This window comes from Budorcas taxicolor, chromosome 8 (genome assembly GCF_023091745.1).
Source record: "Budorcas taxicolor isolate Tak-1 chromosome 8, Takin1.1, whole genome shotgun sequence".
In the NCBI taxonomy this organism is placed as follows: Eukaryota; Metazoa; Chordata; class Mammalia; order Artiodactyla; family Bovidae; genus Budorcas; species Budorcas taxicolor.
Window position 1 is genome coordinate 45,685,281 of NC_068917.1, and position 14,701 is coordinate 45,699,981.

Here is a 14,701-nt window from a genome sequence, read left to right on the forward strand (position 1 = left end):
CCTTCACTATTACATACCTCTGTGAAATGGTGCAGGCTCTAAACTACTTGATAAGAAGTTAAGAGGATTAATGCTTCTCCCCAGGGGGCTGAGATGGTAAAGAATCTGTCTGCAATGCAGGAGACCTGGATTTGATCCTGGGGTCAGGAAGAGCCCCTGCAAAAGGACATGGCAACCCACTCTAGTATTCTTGCCTGGAGAATCCTATGGAGAGAGGAACCTGGTGGGCTACAATCCATGGGGTCACAAAGAGTAGGACATGACTGAGCAACTAACATTTTCACTACTTTCACTTAAACTATGAGGGTTAATGAGATTGGTGAGCTCATTTCCTTGTCAGTCATGGAAATTAAAAGATGCTTGCTTCTTGGAAGAAAAGCTATGACAAACCTTGACAGCATGTTAAAAAACCGAGCTATCACTTTGCTGAAAAAGGTCCGTATAGTCAAAGCTATGGCTCTCCCAGTAGTCATGTATGGATGTGAGAGTTGGACTGTAAAGAAGGCTGAGCACCAAAAAATTGATGCTTTCATAATGTGGTGCTGGAAAAGACTCTTGAGAGTCCCTTAGCCTGCAAGGAGATCAAACCAGTCAATCTTAAAGGATACCAACCCTGAATACTCATTAGAAGTACTGATACTGAAGCTCCAATACTTTGGTCACCTGATGCGAAGAGCCAACTCATCGGAAAAGACCTTGATGCTGGGAAAGATTGAGGACAGGAAGAGAAGCGGGCAACAGAGGATGAGATGGTTGGATGGCATCACTGGCTCACTGGAAATGAGTTTGAGCAAACTCAGAAAAATAGTAAAGGACAGGGAAGCCTGGTGTGCTGTAGTCCATGGGGTCACAAAGAGCTGGACGCAACTGAGTGACTGAACAAAAACAACAACATGGAATGGTTAAAAGATTCCTCATCCGTGAAGCATTTTCCATTTGTCCTCAAAAACTTCTGTCTATGACCAATTTCAGCACTTTGCTTCTATCCCTCTTTGAGCCATAATTTAAGTAAATACTGTGGTAGAGTCTGGGGATTGGATGACTCTCTCCAAAAGACCTGAAGCTCCTTGAGGCAGGCTCAGATTTGGGTTTTGTCCCATAGATAATACCACTACCATACTTGAAATATTTATTAACTTGGATAGAGAATACTTTCATGGACTTGGAAGAAGAAAGGAAATTCATCCTAATTCACCCTTCAATTCTGCTTAGCAGTGGGACATTGTTCAGTGGTACATGGTTCAATCCAAAGATACATCTTCATTGTGCACCTTTAAGAAAGAGAAAATGGTCCCCATCATTCTGCTCACATCAGGAGGCACCTCTAGGAAATTTCCTGAGATTCTCTACTTACCCACTTCCCTAAGGATATGGGAGGGGATGTGTTTTCTAATTCTTTCCTTTCCACCTGAAATACTAGCTTCTTTAAAGCCAGGAAGAAAAAAAACAAACAAATGAGGCAGCTAGGCATTCTATGCCGGGCGTTCTATGTCTAATCATAGGTTTTATAAGATTTATACAAGGCCTTTGAAGGGATAGCTTTCCCTGGTGGCTCAGATGGTAAAGCATCTGACTACAATGCAGGAGACCCAGGTTCAATCCCTGGGTTGGGAAGATCCTCTGGAGAAGGAAATGGCAACCCACTCCAGTACTCTTGCCTGGAAAATCCCATGGATGGAGGAGCATGGTGGGCTACAGTCCATGGGGTCACAGAGTCGGACATGACTGAGCAACTTCACTTTCTTTCACTTTGAAGGGATGGGTAAAGAAACACAATTGCCATCACAAGCTATGGTGAAGACACAATCCAAGCAGACTGTGTTCTTTTGAAGACCCTTGTAAAGAGACTGCAGAGATGGGGCGGTGTAGCCATGCTCTTTCGGTAGAGGAAGAAAATGATCTCAGTTTTCAATTTTGGTAAAACTGGGAAATCAGGCTCTTACCAGGCAGGTTCCCCAATCTGCCACCTTCGAGGTTTAACCATGAACAAGGTCAAGGACTTTTAGTTCCTCTTCAAGGGCTGTAAATAATACTCTGAGCCATGTCCTCTGAGCTGTTTTTCAGATACTGAAACCCACACCAAGTGAAAGAAGCTAGCTGTATGCTGCCCACAAGTATGCGGACCCCAGACTGGTCAGAACAAGAAGGTTGATGATGCTGACTCCCAGTTATCTCACCACCAACCAATCAGAAAAATGTCCATGGGCTGATCACACACCTCACAACCCCTTCCCTTATGCCATTTTTAAAAACCTTTCAGCTACCTGGACTCCTTGTTTCATGCCTAATAAATGCTACGCTTTCCTTCACCACAACCCAAAGGTCAGCAGACTGGCTTTACTGTGCTTGGGTTTGGTTCAGTAGCAGTGTGACTAAGGCGGTGGTGAAGGATGCCTGCAGCTGTCACTGTAGACATCATCAGTGATGGCAGCCCTAAGAAACTTCCAAGCGAGGGGATGTCATGATCACATAATGAAGCACTCATTTCTTATTCTATTCATGTTTCATTCAAACACTCAGGGTGAAAAATAAATAAACAAATAAAAGGGAATTCCCTGGAGGTCTAGTGGTGAGGATTCTGCGCTTTCAGTGGTTAGAACCCACTGGGAGAGCTGGGTTTGATCTCTGGTCAGGGAAATAAGATCCCACATGCTGTGTAGTGTGGCCAAAAATAACACACACACACACACACTCAGGGAGGAACCATCATAGCTAAGAACTGGAACTAACACAGATAAGGTGGATTTGTCATCAAATTCTCCTTGTGTCACAAATAAATACTCTGTTGACTTGAGCCTACTGCTTGAATCTCTGATTCATCTCATTTTCATCAGGACTGTTGGGAGATTTGAATGAGACCATATACACTAGCACTTTCTGAAAGGAAAAGGAACAGGGAAGTGTGTGTGTGTGTGTGTGTGTGTGTGTGTCTGTGTGTCTGTGCACGTGCCCAGTCATATCCATCTCTTTGAGACCCTGTGAACTGTAGCCCACCAGGGTCTTCTGTCCATGGGATTTCACAGGCAAGGATACTGGAGAGGGTTGCCTTTTCCTACTCCAGGGGATCTTCCCGACCCAGGAATGAACCTGCATCTTTACCACTAGCACCACCTTCAGTTCAGTTAAGTTGCTCAGTCATGTCTGACTCTTTGTGACTCCATGGACTGCAGCATGCCAGGCTTCCCCATCCATCAGCAACTCCCAGAGCTTACTCAAACTCATGTCCATTGAGTTGGTGATGCCATCCAACCATTTCATCCTCGGTCATCCCCTTCTCTTCCTGCCCTTAATCTTTCCCAGCATCAGGGTCTTTTCACAGTACTGGAGTTTCAGCTTCAGCATCAGTCCTTCCAATGAATATTCAGGATTGATTACCTTTAGGATGGACAGGTTGGATCTCCTTGCAGTCCAAGAGACTCTGAAGAGTCTTCTTGAACACCAGTTCAAAAGCATCAGTTCTTCAGCACTCAGCTTTCTTTATAGTCCAACTCTCACATCCATACATGACTACTGGAAAAGCCATAGCTTTGACTAGACGGACCTTTGTTGGCGAAGTAATATCTCTGCTTTTTAATATGCTGTCTAGGTTAGTCGTAACTTTTCTTCTAAGGAGCAAGCGTCTTCTAATTTCATGCCTGCAGTCACCATCTGCAGTGATTTTGGAGCCCCCCAAAAATAGTCTGCCACTGTTTCCATTGTTTCCCCATCTATTTGCCATGAAGTGACGGGACCAGATGCCATGATCTTAGTTTTCTGAATGATGAGTTTTAAACCAACTTTTTCACTCTTCTCTTTCACTTTCATCAGGAGGTTTTTTAGTTCTTTGCTTTCTGCCATAAGTATGGTGTCATCCGCATATCTGAGTTTATTGATATTTCTCCTAGCAATCTTGATTCCAGCTTGTGCTTCATCCAGTCCAGTATTTCTCATAATGTACTCTGCATATAAGTTAAATATGCAGAGTGACAATATACAGCCTTGACATACTCCTTTCCTGATTTGGAACCAGTCTGTTGTTCCATGTCCAGTTCTAACTGTTGCTTCTTGACCTGCATACAGATTTCTCAGGAGGCAGGTCAGGTGGTCTGCTTGAAGAATTTTCATCTCTTGAGGAATTTTCCAGTTTGTTGTGATCCACACAGTCAAAAGCTTTGGCGTAGTCAATAACACAGAAGTAGATGTTTTTCTGGAACTCTCTTGCTTTTTCGATGATCCAATGGATGTTAGCAATTTGATCTCTGGTTCCTGTGCCTGGGAAGCCCCAATTAATTGTCAAGTCCACACGAATGAAATTGAGCACCTGGGGCTCTCTTACCAGCCCAACAAGAGGGCTGCATCCCTCAGGACTAGTGGGGCCCATGTGTCACACTCTCCAGCAAGAAAGGAGACAGAGCCAGGAGAGGGTAAATGCTGAAGGACGGTAACACTGAATGATATTACCTGCTGGGGATGTGGGATTTTCTCTAACCTCGATCTCTTCTTCTTCCTTTAGAGATGACATCTACTATGTAGGTGCTATTCCTAGTTCTGGAGCTGATCTATATGCCAGGTAGTGTTGGGACCATGGCTAGGAGTGTTGTCTTAGAGTCAGACATATCATTTTGACCTCTAGCTTATTCGGTGAATATCCTTAATTTAGCTCATTTAAGTCTCACCTTGCTCCTCTATAAAATGCAGAAAATAGTAATACCTATCTCATCAGATTGTTGTCCAGATTAAATGTGGTCACAGAGCACAGTGCCTGGTTCACAGTGAACACCCAGTTAGGTGCAAAAACAGAATCCTGAAGGAATGCTTCCTGGTGGCCAAGTTAGAGAACCGGAGAAGGGCACCAACAGTGAGTGTGTGTGGTTGGGGGGGTGCCTGTGCAAAATTGGAAAGGCAGCAGAAATCCCCCAATTTGCACCAAAGTGCAATCACTTCACTTAAGTAAATCTGTCATTGTATTTACAAATTAAAACCACTGAAATGTGAATTTCTCTTTAATGATATAATTCCAGTCCTCAACTCGTAAAAAGCACACTGGGCTTGTAAGCTTCATAAATACAATGTCTACAGCTCCAAAAGCTCCCATTTTTTCTTGTATATCATCCTGCCTCTCCTGATATGTCATAGACCTGAGCACTAAAGAACAGCACTGGGATAAAAATGAGGAATTTGAGGAATTGAAAGTGAGCAGAGATGATATTTCTAGATTGTCTGTCAAGTTTCGCAAACTGTGTAAAAGTAAACAAGCAGTACTAAGACCTGAAGGTGATTGTAAATTTAAAATTCTTCCTTTTTAATAATCTAAGCTGTTATTAGCAGTGGATAAGAAAACACCACTTAAAAAAACCATATTTTACTCTGATGCATTTTTTACCGCTAATGCAATGTACATAGTATAAATAAGTAATGTAATCAAGTTTATCTTTGGAAGAAAAAGTTAATAATCCTACTGGAGAGTTGGAAATAAATGGTGCTGTTATTGCATTTATTTCAAATCACACAAATCACACCAGCTCAGACTGAAACTGTGTCAACAGAATATTTTGAATTCCTTTGTGACCCTTCTTACCTTCCCAGTTGTCCTGGACCTGCAGAAGCAACTGGGAAGAGAAGCTGCATGGGCAGGTTCAAGAGCGAGTAGGAACTCCCATATCTGCTTTGGGACTTCCAAGGGCATCAGCATTCATGGACTGGGGAGCCCAGGTGGTTGGCCTCAGCATCCAGGGTCCAGAACAGATTACACCACTCAGGTCAGTGGTGGACAAATGGTTGACAAATCACACAACTGGATGATAAGAGGAAACTCACTGGGTCTGTGAGTCTACAAAAAAGTTAGTGAGTTATGTACAAGAGGGGAGAGAGGAAACAGTCAGAAACTGAGCAGAGAGCAGAGGGGAGACATAATAGGCAAGAATACAGAGGAGGACCTTCCCTGGTGATACAGTGGATAAGAATCCGCCTGCCAATGCAGGGGACACAGGTTCGATCCCTGGTCCAGGAAGATTCCACTTGCCATGGGCAAGTAATCCCATGCACCACAACTACTGAGCCTGTGCTCTAGGGCCTGTGAGCCACAGCTAATGAGCCCCTGAGCTGCAACTACTGAAGCCCATGCTCTGCAACAGGAGAAGCCATCACAATGAGAAGCCCCCACTCTCTGGGACTAGAGAAAAGCCTGCACGCAGCAACAAAGACCCAGCACAGCCAAAAATGAATAAATAAATATTAAAAGAAGAAGAGGAATAGAGAGGAAATGGAGGCAACGTGGGCCCTTGTGATCCTCTCCTGGGTCCTGCCACTGGGAGAGCTTCCTGAGGTCATGATCTGATGACACATCCATGTCTTTATTCTAAATGAGTTTTTCCCCTTAAATCTCAGATTGTATGCCTCCTTTTCCACACTGGAAGTCTAGGCTTGCTAAATCAGAGGAACCTAGAGAGGTCCTTTAACTCTGAGCTTTCTATGCCTGATCAGCATTACCCATTCTGGACGTGGGCTCAGCTCTTTCCACAAGCTCTGAATCCCTTCTCTACCTGTCTTCTCTATCACCGTTTGTCCCTCCTCCTAACACTTTCAATCTCTATCAGCACTTTCTTCCCAGTCTTTAAAAACATGCAAGTCTCTCCAACAAAACAAAATCCAAAACATGCTCCTTGGGACTTTCCTGGTGATCCAGTGGCTAAGACTCTGCACTTCCAATGCAGGGGGCTCAGGTTTGATCCCTGGTCAGGGAACTAGATCCCACATGCAGAAACTAAGAGTTTGCATGCTGCAACTACAGATTCCATGTGTTGCAACTAAGACCCGGTGCAGACAAAAAAAAGAGACATACTTGATCAAGTGTACCCTACACACCCCCACATGGCTGAAGCCTTTCTTTAGGAAGTTTTCTGAGACACATTCTCTGTCACCTAGAGACTCCCTCCCCTTCTCTCCCAGAGTTCCCCCAGCACCTTGGGCATCCTTCTATCGAGCACTTTCACATGGTATCATCACGGGCTGTCTTCTCTCCTCTCCCCCACGAGTGGTCCATATGTTAACTCAGGAACAGAGCTGTATCTTTCATCTCTGTATTCTTGTGCTTGTCCTTGTTTTAAGACTTAGATGATACTCAGTGTGCTAAAAGTTTTGTTGCATGCTTGTTGTATTAGTCAGGATTCTTCAGAGAATGTGCTTATGAAGACCGAGAAGTTTCGAGATCTATATAGTCGGCAAGCTGGAGACTCAGAAGTGCTAACAGGATACTTCCAGTCCAAGTTAAGGGGCCTGAGAACCAGGAGAGGGTTGGTATAAGTTACAGTTGGAGTTTGAACCCAAAGGCAGGCGAGGCCTGGTGTCCTAGCTTGAAGACAGTTAAGCAGAGAGAATTCTCTTTCTCAGTCTTTTTGTTCTCTTCAGGCCTTCTAAGGACTGGATGAGGCCTGCCCACATTGGGGAGGGCAAGATGCTTTACTCAGTCTACTGATTCAAATACTGAGTCAGCAGAACCCAGCTCACAGACACACCCAGAGCAGCTTAACCAGTGGGTACAGCCAAGGTGATATCACATGTGTCCACCATATTTTTCGTTCCTGGTGCAGGCTCTATTAGTATCTTCTTCAGAAAAACATTAACATCACAGGCTTTAGAGGTTCCTCCCTTCTCCATTTTCCTCCAAAGCCTCTTATCCACACTGTATGCTGTAATAAGACGTGATGATGGCTCTCTTCTGTGTTTCATGAGGAAACAGAGCTCCATATAAAGTTGTAAGCTCCTTGAGGGGAATCAATTACTATGTGACATAATTTTATGACACTCTTCATAGCGCTTGATTTGGAACTGGAACAGAGGAGGCAATTCAAAAACATTTATTCAACTATATAAAGCTGAAATGTAACATACAGGATGAATGAGGTAGTATGCATTTTTTTATATTACATCTGGACTGCTGGTTATCAATCCGAAATTCATTCTCTTTCTTTAGTGAGAAACAGAAATTCTACAGTGTGGGGGTGTGGCAACACGTTCTAGCCTTATCTCAGCAACTGTAAAGGGTGCAGTAAAAGGGATGTGGAAGTTATCCCAAGCTGCTTGCAATTCTAGTGAAGAACTCTGCTTGCTCCTGGAAGAGGAACAATAGAAGAAAGCTATATTTGGGTATTAGATCAGGTAGAGTAGAAGAAACATTGGAGGAGCTTGGAGAAGGGAAAGGTCTCTCTATATGCTGTGGTGCTCATGTTTTCCCAGCTTTCTTTGAAGCTACAGGTGGTCATGTGATTACATTCTGGCCATTGAGATGTAAGCAGTCCATTGTATGGAATTTCCAGGGACGCCTGTTAAAGGGAGGTGACTCAGATGGGTACCCTATGGATTTTCCATTCTGTTTTCCTCCTTTGATTTTCAGGATCCCAGATAAGATGCCGGGCACACCAGCAGTCAGCTTGAGGATGGAAACTATGAGCTAAGAATGATAAAGCAGAGAGGGAAGAAGTCTTGAGTCCTGGTGTCTTTATAGTGCTGTCCTACCAGCCCTGGACTGCTCAGCTCTGGCTGCCTTTTACATGAAAGAATAGGACTTTGTGGTTTCTGACCTCTTTTATTTTGGTTTTCTATGTTATGCAGTCTAACATAATCCTAGGTGAAAGAGATACAAATTAACACAAAAGAATGGAAGTGCTGTCTGAAATAAATTCTTTCAGTTAAAAAAAAGGCATTTTTACTAATATGCAAGGCATAAGTGAACTATAACCATCAAATATATTTGGCATTACTAATATGAAATATTATTCTGTTTATTCTTTTCTCCTCCATCACAATGAATCCCTTAGTGATGTGGGCTTTAGCCTGTCATCCATGCAAAGATGATTTTCTTGTAAATTAGAGCAAAAGGAAAAAAAGCCTTGTAAATCAGCTCTCTCACTTAACTTGCCCATTGTCCTCTCTCTGCAGGAAACCCACAGGTTGCAGAAGAAAATGGCTGGTAGAAATGCCACAGGAAGAATAACTTGGTTTTGAAATGAGGTAAAAAGAAGTGAAATTAATGTAACAGTGGTCCTTAGTTTTTTTTTTTTTTTTTCCTTTTGGTCCTACTTTACAAAGTGAAAATTGGGGAAATTGATGAGAGGAGTCTCTGTTTTAAATAAGAGCAAGACAAGGACATGGCTTTCTGAGGATTACATTAAAAAAGGTGGAAAGAAAAGGGGACGTGAATGATAAATTTAAAAAACCCCATCCCTCTCCTATCTCCCCCAACAGAACACATCAGGTCAGCTTAAGGGGTCATCTTCCAGTCCTACAGTGTGGCACTTTTAGAGAAAAGCACAACTCTGAATGTCTCTGATAATTTTTAAAAGTTGTTTGCAACATAGATATTAAAAGTAATATGTTTCTCAAGTTCTGCAATTTTCTCTCAAGAAGGGCCAGGATTAACTAACCAAAATGAATCTTTCGTGATGAGACAAATTCTAAAGCAAAAACCAGAAGAATTTAGAAGGCAAAGAATCCAATGTTATAATAAAACAAAATAGCTCAGACGGAAGGCGGGGCTTATTGTGAGCAACCGGGATGGAGCTAACAACAGTATGTCTGCCTCGTCAAGAAACAGTGACGACATAATCTGGAGGACACACTCTCAGGCTTCCTCACTCACATGGCTGGCTAATCGGTGCTGGCCATTGTCTGCAGGCTCCACTGCGACTCGGAGCTGGGAGCCTTGGTTCTTTCCACAGGATTCTCTCTACAGCCTGCTTGGGCTTCTTCAGAACTGGGTGGCTGGGTTCTAAGAGAACTGGGCAGAAGCTCGTGGTAATTTGGGGCTCTAACCTCAGAAGTCACATAGCTCCGCTTCATTATTTCAGCCAATCACAAAAAGGTTCATCCAGACTCAAGGGGAGGGGTCAGGGACCCTATCACTCCATTGGAGGAATGTCTGCTGCTGCTGCTGCTAAGTCGCTTCAGTCGTGTCCGACTCTGTGCGACCCCATAGATGGCAGCCCACCAGGCTCCCCCGTCCCTGGGATTCTCCAGGCAAGAACACTGAAGTGGGTTGCCATTTCCTTCTCCAGTGCATGAAAGTGAAAAGTGAAAGTGAAGTCACTCAGTCGTGTCCAACTCTTCACAACCCCATGGACTGCAGCCCATCAGGCTTCTCCGTCCATGGGATTTCCCAGGCAAGAGTACTGGAGTGGGTTGCCATTGCCTTCTCCTGGAGGAATGTCTAATTGTACTGTAAAAAGAGCATGCGGATGGGAGATGTTGTTTTCACCCTCTTGGGAAAATGCAGACTGCTACAGTAGAAAATGTGAGTTCACAGTGGGAAAGGGGGGACTGTTTTAATCGCCCAATCAGCCTGAGAGCAATCTACCAAGTGTTAGGTCTTATAATACCTGGGGAGGCCCCAGGAAGTGAAATTTCACCCTTCAGCCCATTAGCATTATGAGCTGACCAGAAATGACTGGGTTCATAAAACTTTATGGTATCAAGAGTCAAGTACTGATTTCCAGGCACCACCACTTTCAATAAACACCCCACAGTCACTTCACTTTTACTAAGATGAGGTGGCTTTGGGAAAATTGCTTTTTCTGGTACCCTGTTTGCTGAGAGGAAGAACAATGCCAAACTCAGGTTGCGTGGTGGCAGGCTTCCACGTCAGATCTTCCTGTTCATGGCTTCCCTCAGGCCTGGGCTGGCCTTTGGACAGACACTACCTCTCCTACTGTCTAGGAGACATGTGTTATTACTGTGGTAAATAACCATAATCTGAGTTTTCCCAGCCTATGGGTACCAGTGAGGTCACATGAATGCCAATAAGTCAGATTGGTTAATACCCTCATTTGGTGCCAAATGTCAGTGAATATGTTGAAGGTATGTGGGAGTTAACTCATCTATGTCTACCAGTCAGTTCCCTTGTCATCATTTGCCCCAGACCTGCTGGTTGATGTCTCCTGTCTGTGAAACCATTCATAAGCAGGCATCTCCTTACTGTTACCAGTGCCAGGGAGGGTCTTGGCATCCATAGTCAGGCCAGGGCAGAACTAGGGACTCAGCAGTCCTCATGGAGCAAGGATGTGCTGCGTCTGGGGCAGAGATGGACTGAGGGTTTCCTGCCCACCTTCCCACCCCCAGCTCTAGGCCTCACTTTTTGTTGGGGTGGGGAGGGGGTCGCCCAGCATGTGGGATATTAGTTCCAGGTTTCGACCAGGTTTTGAACCCGTGCCTCTTGCATTGGAAGATGGAATCTTAACCACTAGACTGCTAGAAAAGTCCCTTTCACTTTGTTATCTGGTTACCTGAGTAGCATCGCTTGAGCCCTATGTCTCACAGAGCCCCTTTTGACAACAGTCTCTTCAATCTCTGCAAACAACTTCTCTCCTCACAGGGCTCAGATGAAAATCCAAGGTAACCAACTTCTTAAAAATAGATGCCAGTAGGCTGCCTGCCTTACCAAGTCACTGGACATTTCCAGACATGCCTGATTCCCAGCCAAGAAGACAAATTCTGCTCAGACTTGAAGCCCTGCTATAAGACTAACATGCACAGTGTGCCACAGGGCTTCCTTCTGATTCAGCTCTGCGAGGTGGGCAGGACAGACCTTAGTATGATTTCCATTTTTCATAGGAAGAAATTAATTCTTCAAGGAAATAAATAAGGAGCCTGAAATGAAATAATACTTAAGATTCAGATGGAGTCTAGGAATGGGGGTCTTGGAACAGCAGATCTGGACCCTCCTTGGAGTCCCTTCCTGGTGACAGGTCACAAAACTTGGCCTGGATGCTCGAGGCAGTTAGACGCATTTTCCTCTCTGTGCTCACGGCACTTGGTCTGTTGTCGCATTTCTCTCATTTTATGGCACCGCTTTAAATGTCATTCTTCCCCAATGAACGCCTGTCTGCCAGCAGAGTGCCTGGCATGGACTTCTCCATGCACTTGATAAACATATATGGGTGGAGTGAATATGGATTGCTTAGTGTTTCTGAAGTAGAGGCAGCCCCCTCCCTCTCCAGGGAGGGTTTGGAAGTGTAGGACATTTTTGGTTGTCACAACACTGGGGAGCAAAGCTCCTAGTCTTGAGTGACCAGGGGCAAGAATATGGCACATCTTGTCATCTGTCTAACAGTCCTACACAGGCAGTGCTTTGCCCCACAAGCTATTAACTCCTCCTCTGAAAATAAAGACAAGAAAGTTCAAATGCAGGGAATGTCCTAAGCCTCTGATAGCTTCAGGCTTTGCCGAGGAATACCTTGTGACCTTCTGTTTGAGCTTTGGGGTTGAACAGGGGCTGTGCTATCCACCCATCTCTCCTTATGATTTACCGAGATAACACATGTGAAGGGCCTAATAGAGGGTTTGGTCTGTGGCATGCAAACAAGTGATTTGAGCTCCTTTCCAGCATCTTTGGGTAATGAGGACACCTCCTTGTAAGGACTTCAGTGTACCAGTCTGGCCGATGGTTTGACTCACAGAAAGATTTTGCAGACAGGCCTTGTGTCCCAGAATCTGGTCTCATGACAAACAGAAAACACGATAGGAAGCACATCACTGAATTATAATGGAGAGTCACTGAATTAAATATGTGACGTATCAAAGGATCAGCGCCTGGCACTTAGTGGTGTCTTGAGAAATGGTTGACTTGATGAGCAGACAACAGAGGTCCAAGAAACCAGTGCTCTGGCTTAGATGCTAAGGCAGTGTTGATCAAATCGTATTCTCTCTTCTTAGCAAAATCAAGGGAGATTTCCTCTGTAAGTTTCTCCTCATCTCCTATTTCCTGCAAATTGAAAAGATTTCCTACAGAGGCCACACTTCCTGACTTCACTTTCCATTTCCACCACTGCAGGTAAGGGATGCTAGGTGCAAAAACACACATGATTCACCTGCCTCATCAAGTCCCTTTGAATTCTTCCAATTCCCACTGGTGAGTATATTTACTTTCCACCTGCTTCTTATTAGAAAAAAATATGTCATAGCAACATTACAAAAGGTGGATAAAAATAGAAAAACCGTAATCCTATCCTATCACAACTCATAAAAATTGCCTTCTGATGCCTTTCTATAAGAATGCTTTTATAAAGTTGCTATTCTAAAGCACATATTATTTTGATTTCTACTATATCCAATTTGTGTTATATATTTTCCATGTGTGTGTGTAAGCTGCATAATTACAATGTTTAATGACAGAAAAATTTTCCATAGCTTTAGCATGCCATCCCAGCCTGTTGGATACTGAGGTTGTCCTCACTAGGCAGTGTTGCACTAAGTATTAACACTTAAAGTTTGTCAGTATTGCAAAACTACTCCATAGAATAAATTCCTGGTATTTTAGATAGAATCAAAACAGTGTAAACATTATAACTTGTACTGTTTTTCCTTATTACATTCCAAAAAGATTGCTCCAATTTACGATGCCTTCAGAAGTATATAAGAATCTAATTCCATTGCAGTCTTGGATTGTATCATTTAAAAAAAACTTTCGTAGGTGTAAAATGATACTACCACAATTTGATTTGCTTTATTTACCATCAAGTATGACTAATTTTCCAAACATTTTACTTTCTCTTTATATATCCTCTTTTGTGAATATTGATATGATCAACCTTCCCCTAAACACAGTTTCAAGTATAACAAAATGAAAAGAATACTGGTTTAGTTGTGGGACCGCTAACTCCATGTTTTTTTGCCTGACACATCTCATCTTTCTCTGAAGGGCGTTGGCCAAGCTCTGATTCTTTTCAGCTCCAAATTTAATTGACTCTAAGCACTCAAAATGAAACACATCAAACTCAACTCTATGTAGCATCAGAAAGTACAGTATCTGTAATTAGCAATAGGTAATTACCTGGAGGGCTTCCCTGGTGGCTCAGACAGTAAAGAATCTGCCTGCCAATGCAGGAGATCTCGGTTCGATCCCTGGATCAGGACAACCTCCTGGAGAAGGAAATAGCAACCCACTCCAGTATTCTTGCCTAGAGAATCCCATGGACAGAGAAACCTGGCAGTCTACAGTTTGTGGGGTCTCAAAGAGTTGGGCGTGATTAAGCACGCATGCGAATACCTGGAGTTTAACACTAGGTGCCTGGAATTCATAAAAGATTCCAGAGAATCTCCTGATTTCTGAGTAGCAGGTGAAGGTAAATAGGGAATTCTTAATTTATTTTCTCATTTCTTCAACAGGTGTTTAGAGAGGACCTAGAATGCACAAGGTGCCATAATAGATGCTTGATGTATAAAGATGAAGAGGACACAGTCCCAGGGGAGCTACGATGAAGCAGAGAAAGAAATTCCAACAGCACATGCGGTGAGAACTGCAGAGGGCAGCGTGGGGAGTGTCCATTTAGGACGCCTTCACAGAAGGGGGCATTTGAGCCTGGATCTGAAAGGTGAACAGGATCTTACCAAAAGAGGGACAGAGAAATTGGGGTGGAGAGGAACTATAGGCATAGAGGGGTAGGATGTAAAAGGTTTGGCATTTGACAATGACAACTTAATACTACTGAAAAGTTAAGCTTCTGGAATATGTGGTGTGTTGGGCAGAAACAGAGCTAGGCAGATAAATTGGGGTCAGATTTTATGCCAAGCCAAGGAGTCTGGTTTTTATCTTCTGGGAAGCTTGCATACGGAAGGGAGACAGGGAAGGTTTATAAGCAAGGGAGTAACATGACCAGAACTGTTCTCTTTAATTTTTAACATCACTTCTAGGAAATATCCAAGTTCTGTTAATGTTTACTCATCTCAAAGC